Source organism: Arachis ipaensis, chromosome B06 (assembly GCF_000816755.2).
Source record: "Arachis ipaensis cultivar K30076 chromosome B06, Araip1.1, whole genome shotgun sequence".
NCBI classification, from domain to species: Eukaryota; Viridiplantae; Streptophyta; class Magnoliopsida; order Fabales; family Fabaceae; genus Arachis; species Arachis ipaensis.
In genome coordinates, this window is record NC_029790.2 from 25,019,511 (window position 1) to 25,028,885 (window position 9,375).

Below are 9,375 nucleotides of genomic sequence, written 5' to 3' on the forward strand. Positions count from 1 at the left end.
AATCTAGATTTAAGAAGAGATTAACCTAAACCTAAACCTAATCCTAATTCTAGAGAGAAGTGAGAGCTTCTCTCTCTAGAAACTAACTCTAACTACTTCCAAAACTTAAACTATGACTAATGATCCAAAGTATGTTAATTCCCCTTTAATCTTTGGCTTAAATAGCATCAGAAATGAGTTGGATTGGGCCCACAAGGCTTCTAAAATCGTTGGCCACGAGTTACACTTAAGTGGGTCACGTGCAACATCGGCGCATACACGTACCGTGCGTGTGCGTGCCCCTATGCATGGTGCAACTATAGAAAATCTTCTATCATTTTGAAGCCCCGAATGTTAGCTTTCCAACGCAACTGGAACCGCATCATTTGGACTTCTGTAGCTTAAGTTATGGTCGATTAAATGAGAAGAGGTAGGCTTGACAGCTTTTGCGATTCCTTCGTTTCTTCATGAGTTCTCCATTTTGCATGCTTTCCTCTCCATTCCTTTGATCCATTCCTAGCCTTTTCAACCTGAAATCACTTAACAAACAAATCAAGGCATCTAGTGGAATCAAAGGTGAATTAAATTTAGCTAATTAAGGGCCTAGAAAGCATGTTTTCACACTTAAGTACAAATTAGGAGACAGTCATAAAACCATGCTATTTCATTGAATAAATGTGGGTAAAAGGTCATAAAATCCCCTAAATTAAGCACAAGATAAACTCTACAAATGGGGTTTATCAACCTCCCCACACTTAAACCAAGCATGTCCTCATGCTTAAACAAAGAAAGAACAAAGGGTATCAACATTTATTCAATGTAAACTAATCTAAATGCAAACTACCTATATGCAACTATCTACATGAATGTAATTGTTTGGTCAAAATTAATCAATTTCCAAGAATACATATATGCATCAACGCTAAGGGTATTAACAACCATGCCAAACCACAATTGAATTGAGCTATTAAATATTTTTATAAACTTGCATGAGGAGTGATGATCATAGGTGGAAAACATGTAATTGAGCAATCGAACCCTCACCGAATGTGTTTGCACTCTATTCGCTCAAGTGTTTAGGGTTGATTCACTCAATTCTCCCCTAATAATACTTTCCAAGATTTATTTTTCTTCTAACAATTGACATTTATTTCATGCATGCATACAAGTATCATGAGGTCTTTTCATTGGTTGTAATGGGGCTAGGTCAAGGTAGGATGCATATATGGTTAAGTGAGCTTGAAATTTGAATCTTTGATAAGCTTAGACTTCCCACCTAGCCTATGACATCTTATACAATTCAAAACTAACCTAACTACCCATTTTTCACTTTTTAACATACTCATGCATTTTCTTTTCATTTCACAACACTTATGCATTGATTCTTATTGAGCTTTACTTTGCTTTGGGGCATTTTGTCCCCTTTTTTATTTCTTTTCTTTCTATTTGCTTTTTTTTTATTTTTTTCTTTTCTTTTATTTTTCCTTTTCTTTTTCTTTTTCTTTTCTTTTCCATATTTTTTTCTTTTTTTCTTTCTTCTTTTGTTTTTCTCATTTTTTTCTATATACAAGAACATCAATGCACAAGATTTAGCATTTGATTAATACATGAGTATTCACCCAATTTCCAATATTTACAATAAAATACAAAACTACCCTTTTATTTCCCCAATATCCCAAGGTTCCCACACTTGAATGATACACACACTAGCCTAAGCTAATCAAAGATCCAAATAAGGACATTTATTGTTTTTCGCTTTAGGCTTGTAATGTGCCAAATTAAGAACAAGTGGGTTAATCGTAGGCTTAAATTGACTAACAATGGAGAGTAAAAGGTAGGCTATTTGGGTAAGTGATCTAATGAAATGATGGCCTCAATCATATAAATACACGAATACATAAAATAATAGACATAAAGAATCAAACAAATCAAAGATTACAATCATAGAAAGAGAACAATTGCATACAAGAAGGGAAAATAAGTGGTTATAAGATGTAACCACACTATTAGGCTCAAATCTCACAAGCTTGTGTTCTTAGCTCAAAAATCATGTTCCAAAATAAATTCTTTCAAGAAAGTTCAACCAAAAAGTTCTCAAATTGGTAGGGTGCCCTAAAAACAGTTTCTTGGAAAAGAAATCATCATCTTAACCAAGTAGTCCTAATAAGAAAGAAGTAGCAAAATATATACAAATTCTAACTAGCATGCAACCTAACATGAAATGCAACAACCATCTAACATTGGTGTTGAAAAAGGAAATTGTTACCCATGGAGATCGGTCGGACGACCTCCCCACACTTAAAGATTACATCGTCCTCGGTGCATGCAAAGAAGAGCAAGGTGGACGGGTTGCTACAACTAATGAGCTCCTTCAAAAGGTTGTACGGATGACTCGTTTGTTGCCCCATTTAAAAGCTTTTTTTTCCTTCTTTCTTGGTGGCCAACCTAAAAGGAGAGAAAAAGAAAGAAAATCAAGCCTATAGCAAAGATATCAAAGCAGATAGAACATAGGTGGGGGCTAATGCCAAATAAAAGTAGGGTTTTCACTACATGTTAGCTACGCATGTAAGTGAGAAAGCAATATAGGGAAAGGGCATATCAACTAATACTTGATGCAAGAGTAAAATCGAAGCATGAAGAGCATAGTGAGCATCAAGTTCAAATAAGAATTGACACAAATAAGATTAGTGATAAGGATAAGAGCAATTGGTCCCATCCTAACAAAATGATAACGAGGCCGAAAAACAAAGAATGATGAGTTAGGAAGGACTAAAGCACTAATCTCGTGTGTAGGACAAATATTGCAATTAATGCAACAAGTCACGAAGCACCAAAATAATGCAAGAAATTCTCAACAATTGAGTATAAGAATTCAACATCATTATTAAAAAAAAGACTTAGAAAAAAATAAAAAACAAGCTATAAAAACAAAATTAAAATGCAAAGAATAAAAGTATGCGAATGCAATAGACAAATGAAAATGGAAGAGGAGAAAAAAAACTCTTTTTTTTTACCGGCGCGAACGCGTCATGCACGCTTACGCGCCGATGTGCATATTGGTCGAAGGGCGCGTACGCGCCAGGTGCGCGCACGCATGGGTGGAATTATGCGCGGGACATAATGTCAGCCCAAGGTCAGCCCAACTCTCTGGAACATGTACCAGGAGGGCAGGTGGCGCTATCGGCGCGCGCATTGTGCAATTAGCTCTATGGACGCGTACGCGCGGGTTGGTTTGTGCCTTAGGCCCAATATTCGCACAGTGCAGGCCTAACTCTCGGGTTTTTGGCTGGGGGTGGAATTTCTCAATCCACGCGTACGCGTACATGGCAGGTCCGTGTGGGTAGGCGAAAATGCTTGATGCATGCGTATGCGCGCAGTGCGCGTACGCACGGATGGTGCTCTGCTTTTCAAAATTTTTCTATGTTTTTGCACCATTCCAAGCATTCCAAACCTCCAAACAGCTACCAAAACACCCTAAAACCTTATTTAACATATTATACTACCAAATATACTCAACTAACTAACAAAAATATGAAATTAAACTAATTTTTACTAATATTTACAAAAGAGAAAATGAAAAGATATTACCATGGTGGGGTGTCTCCCACCTAGCACTTTTGTTTATTGTCCTTAAGTTGGAATTATGGGGAGCTCCTCTCAAGGTGGCTTGTGCTTAAAGCTATCCTTGAACATCCACCAATGCTTGAGTCTCCAATAAGCTCCATTCTTCAATTTTAATATCTTCAAGCCTTGATGGAGTTCTTCACAAACATGAGCTCCCAAATTTGATTTTCCTTGTGTGATCCGGGATCCCATACTTTGTTTTGACACCCGTCCTTAAATTGGTCATCATTATTCCATCCGGATGGCATGACCTTAGAATTCTCAAAGAAGCTTCCAAACAACTTCCTAGACCCATGCAATTTGGTTCCACACCAACCATTGCTCTTGAATTTTGAGCTTGCAACCGTCATGAGCTTAGAATGATGTTTTCAACCAGTACACAACTCTTTCCTACTCTTAACTCCACAAAGAGCTCTAAGTTGACCATCATTTTCAATCAAACCATATTTAAGTGAGAAAGTAAAGCTTAGGGATAAGAATTTTACCCACTTGAATGTTGTGTAGGATGGTGACTTAGGAAGGGGTGGTCCTAATGATCTTGCAAGCTCCACTCCCTTGTGCTCTCCCTTGACTATCTCCACCTCTTCGCAAGCTTCTTCAATTTCAACATTTTTCCTTTTATCACTCGGCTTGGAGTTGTCTTCAAGAACTTTGATTTCTTGCCCAATGGGAGGTGATTCAATTTTGGATAGGAATTCATTGATGAATGAATCCGTCTCTTGATCAACCTCTTCATATTCTTCAATTTCAATATACACCATGCCAACTTTTTCTCCTTGGTAGCTCTCTTCCGAGTCACTCTCTTTCTCATTGCTCACCAAGGGTATGGGAGGTTGTGCACATTCTTTCATAATTTCAATTTCACGTCCAATGGGAAAGGATTCAATTCTAGATAGAAATTCATCCATGATTGAATCTATCTCTTGATAAGCCTCTCTCAAGTCTCCAACTATGATATGCCTTGGAAGTTGCGCACCCTCCTAAACATCAATATCAAGCTTCTTGGTAGAGTGCTCCATGATGCTACATTCCCATGGACTTTCAACATCTCCTAAATCTTCAACCACTTCTTCCTTTTCTTCAATAACCATAGGCTCATCCAATTGTTCCAATACAAAATAACATCCCTCATTTCCCACCGGAGTTTCCAATCTCTCCTTCATGCTATGCTCTTCAATTGATTCTTCACATGTGGTGGAAGCACCTTGAGTGTTCAAACATTGGTAGGCTAAAGTATGCACTACCTTGGTCAAGTTGGTTATAAACTCTAGGGTGTTCCTTTGCATATCCGCTTGTCCTTGAAGTAGCAAGGTAAGAGAATCATCTATTGGGACTTGGGGTGGATAAGAGGGTTCATTATTTTGGAGAAAGGGTTCATAGTAGGAAGGTGGTTCTTCTTGGTAAGGATGTGGAGATGGTGTGCATTGAGGTGGTTCTTCATAGTAGTCATGATAAGGTTGTAGTGGTTCCAAAGGTTCTTTCTCATAATGGTCATAAGAATATGGTATGAGTGATTGGTCATGTGATGGATATGGATCATAGGAAGATGTTTGGTATGGGAAGGCTTGTGAGTATGGTTGAGGTTCATGTTGAGGATAAGAGTCATAGGCATATGATGGTGGTTGTTGATTGTCACAAGAATATTCACCATAGCCATTGAATTGACATGTATTAGGATGGTGATTATACCTATAAGTATCCGGAGGTTGTTTCCAATAGGAGTGATCAATTTCTTGAGACTCCTCCCATCTTGAAGTGTTCCATCCTTGATACATGTTGTCATTAAAGTCCACATTTCCTACAACACAATTAGAACTAAACTCATAGCCAAAGTGAGAATTCATAATAGCAAAGACAAAAATAAAAGGCACAAAAACAAGGAGATAAAATCTAGCTACTAAATCAAACAAGCAAACTATTCACAATATTCACATATGTAGAATAACCAATAACATAACACCATTGCAACTTCTCGGCAACGGCGCCATTTTGATGAACGGATCTTTGACAGTTTAGAATTTCACAAATGAATTCTCGTTGCAAGTATAGTTTCTAAACCAACACTAATCCTTTCATGCAAAAATTTGTTTGTCACTAGTACAAACCCCTAAAATTATAAACCGAAGTATTAAACCTCGGGTCGTTCTCCCTAGGAATTGCAACAAAGTGTCTTGTTATTGGTTATGAGTTGTATTTTGGGGTTTTTGAGATATTGGACATGAAATGTAAATGGCAAAGAAAATTAACTAACAACTAGAAAAGCTCTTGACAAGGAATGAGAATTAGAAGTCCTATCCTAGTTATCCTCCTCAATTGTGACCACAATTGTCCATTGCTACCACTTAGTTAACCTCTAACCATGGAGGAAAGTCAAGTGGATGAATTAACTTGATTCCACAAGTCCTAGCCAACTCCCAAAGGAAAGACTAGCTTTAGTGGTATCCAAATCAATTAGCAACTTCTAATTGTCAATCAACAAAGAAATTAGATAACTCAAGCGTCACTAATTACTCTACCTAAGCCAAGAGGAGTAAAATCTATACTAAAATCCAACCAAGCATTTCATCAAACACTTGGAAGGCACAAAAGAAAAGCATAGTAAATTGATAACAAGAGTAGAATCTAACAACAATTGAATATAAGAAATCAACAACAACAATTAAAGAAAACAAGATCTACATGAATTACCTCAAATTGCATTAAAAGAAAATAGGAGAAGAAAGAGTGCATTAACAACAAAGTAAACAATTACAAGAATGAATACAAAATTAAAGAAAGGAAGAGTAGAGGAACAAGAAATTATAAAGGGAAAGTAAATCAAAGTATGAATTAAATCTAGATCTAAGAAGAGATTAACCTAAACCTAAACCTAATCCTAATTCTAGAGAGAAGTGAGAGCTTCTCTCTCTAGAAACTAACTCTAACTACTTCCAAAACTTAAACTATGACTAATGATCTAAAGTATGTTAATTCTCCTTCAATCTTTGGCTTAAATAGTATCAGAAATGAGTTGGATTGGGCCCACAAGGCTTCTAAAATCGTTGGCCACGAGTTGCACTTAAGTGGGTCACGTGCAACATCGGTGCATACGCGTATCGTGCGCGTGCGCACCCCTATGCGTGGCGCAACTATGGCATATCTTATATCATTTTGAAGCCCTGGATGTTAACTTTCCAACGCAACTAGAACCGCATCATTTGGACCTCTGTAGCTTAAGTTATGGTCGATTAAGTGCGAAGAGGTCGGCTTGACAGCTTTTGCAATTCCTTCGTTTCTTCATGAGTTCTCCATTTTGTATGATTTCCTCTCCATTCCTTTGATTTATTCCTAGCCTTTTCAACCTGAAATCACTTAACAAATAAATCAAGGCATCTAGTGGAATCAAAGGTGAATTAGATTTAGCTAATTAAGGGCCTAGAAAGCATGTTTTCACACTTAAGCACAAATTAGGAGGCAATCATGAAACCATGCTATTTCATTGAATAAATGTGGGTAAAAGGTCATAAAATCCCCTAAATTAAGCACAAGATAAACCCTACAAATGGGGTTTATCACGCATGTCACGCGTACGCGTAGGTCACGCGTGCGCGTCATTTGGCGAAATTCCTTTTCACGCGTACGCGTCAGTCACACGTACACATCTCTCATGTTCTGCGCTAGGCACGTGTCCGCATCGTCCATGCGTGTGCGTCATTGCCAGTTTCTCAAACCTTCATTTTCTCGCGTTCCTTCCACTTTTGCATGTTTCCTTTCCGTCCTCTAAGCCATTCCTGCCCTATAAAGCCTGAAAATACTTAACACACAAATCACGACATCGAATGGTAATAAAGGGTATTAAAAAATTAACAGTTTAAAGGTCTAGGAAACATGTTTTCAACTATATCACAGAATAAGGAAGGATTTGTAAAACCATGCAATTTGTATTAATAAGTGTGTAAAGACTTGATAAAAATCACTCAATTGAGCACATGATAAACCATAAAATTGTGGTTTATCAAACTCCCCACACTTAAACATTAGCATGTCCTCATGCTCAACTTAAGAGAAACTAAAAAGGAGTGAAGGTAGAATGGTGGAATCTATGCAATGCAATCTATCTAAATGCAAGATACCTATATGAATCATGCAATTCTAATTACTATCCACCTATATACATAAATCTTTCATGTGGTTAAATTGAGTCAGATTTTCAAGGGATCATATATGCACAACCAAGGGCTAAATCATATAAAACACATTCACAATTGAGTTGAGTTAATCAAAAGAGTTCACAAACTTGCAAGACAAACAGTGATCAAACATGGATATATGGAGATGAGCTATTGAACCCTCACTGGATTTGTATATGCACTCTAATCACTCAGTGTTTGGGGTTAATCACTCTACTATTCTCTAGTCATGCTTTCTAAGACTTTGTTCTTCATCTAACCAATCAACAAACATTTAATGCACAAATGCAAACATCATGAGGTCTTTTCAAGGTTGTAATGGGGTTAAGGTAAAGATGAGGAATATGTATGGCCAAGTGAGCTTATAAATTGAATCCTTGACTAGCCTAAATTTTCACCTAACATACACATATTCTATGTACTTCTAAAATTATGCCTAGCTACCCATAATTCTCATTTTTTTCATCACACACTCATGTTCCAAATTATTTTTAATTTTATTACATATGCATTGATCTTTTACTAAACTTAATACTGGGGTAATTTTGTCCCCTTATTTATTTATTTAATTATAGGGATTTTTTTTAAAATAAACATAACATATCAATGCACATGATATTTTAATTATTTTGGTTTCACATGAGCATGCACCCAAATTCCAAATATCTTGTCAATTCAACACTTCCTTATCAACCCAAGTTTCCACGGTTTCCCACACTTAATTGATACATAATCTCTATCTTAAGCTAACCAAAGATTTAATTTGGGGTAATTAATTGTTTTTCCGCTTAAGTCTAGTGATGTGGTAAAATATAGAACAAATGGGGATTAAAAGGCTCAAAGTGGCAAACAAAGGTGATTGAAAGGACAGGCTTTTTGGGATAAGTGAGCTAATAAAATAATGGCCTCAATCATATGCAAATATATGAATACACTAAACATTGGACATATAGAATGGAACAAAAGTAAAGATTGCAATTATAGAGAAGAAAACACACAAGAATAAAATATTATGGCTAAATAATATAACCATGTAATTAAGCTCAAATCTCACAGGTTATGTGTTCTTTAGCTCACAAACCATATATCAGTCATGTATATCATGCAAGTAAGAATAAAGAGTTTCAACTCAAATCAATGTGAATCTTTAAATGGCTTTCCTAAAAATAAATATATTCCTTGAAAATGTCATCCATTGACCAACATTTATTACTATATATATATAAATATATACTAAGTGGGTTGTTGTGATTATGAAAAACTTAAAATTTCTAGTTTACTCTCTATTTTCAATCAATACCAAATTCTCATATTCTAAAAAAGGGTAAACTAAACTTAATAATCCATATTTTTCTATATCACAACTAATAACTAAGAGCACAAATCAAGCTAAATATCTAAAATATATACAGCCCAAAGTGCAAAATGTAATAAAGTAGAAATAAACAGAAATACAGTAAAAGAAAATGTTCAAGCACTGAAAGGAAAATAAGATAAAATAAAATAAGATAAAATAAAATAAAATACAAAAAATAAAGCAAAATAGGATGAAAAGGTCTAAAATAGTTCACCAAAATAAGATCCGCCAGAGATGGCGACCTCC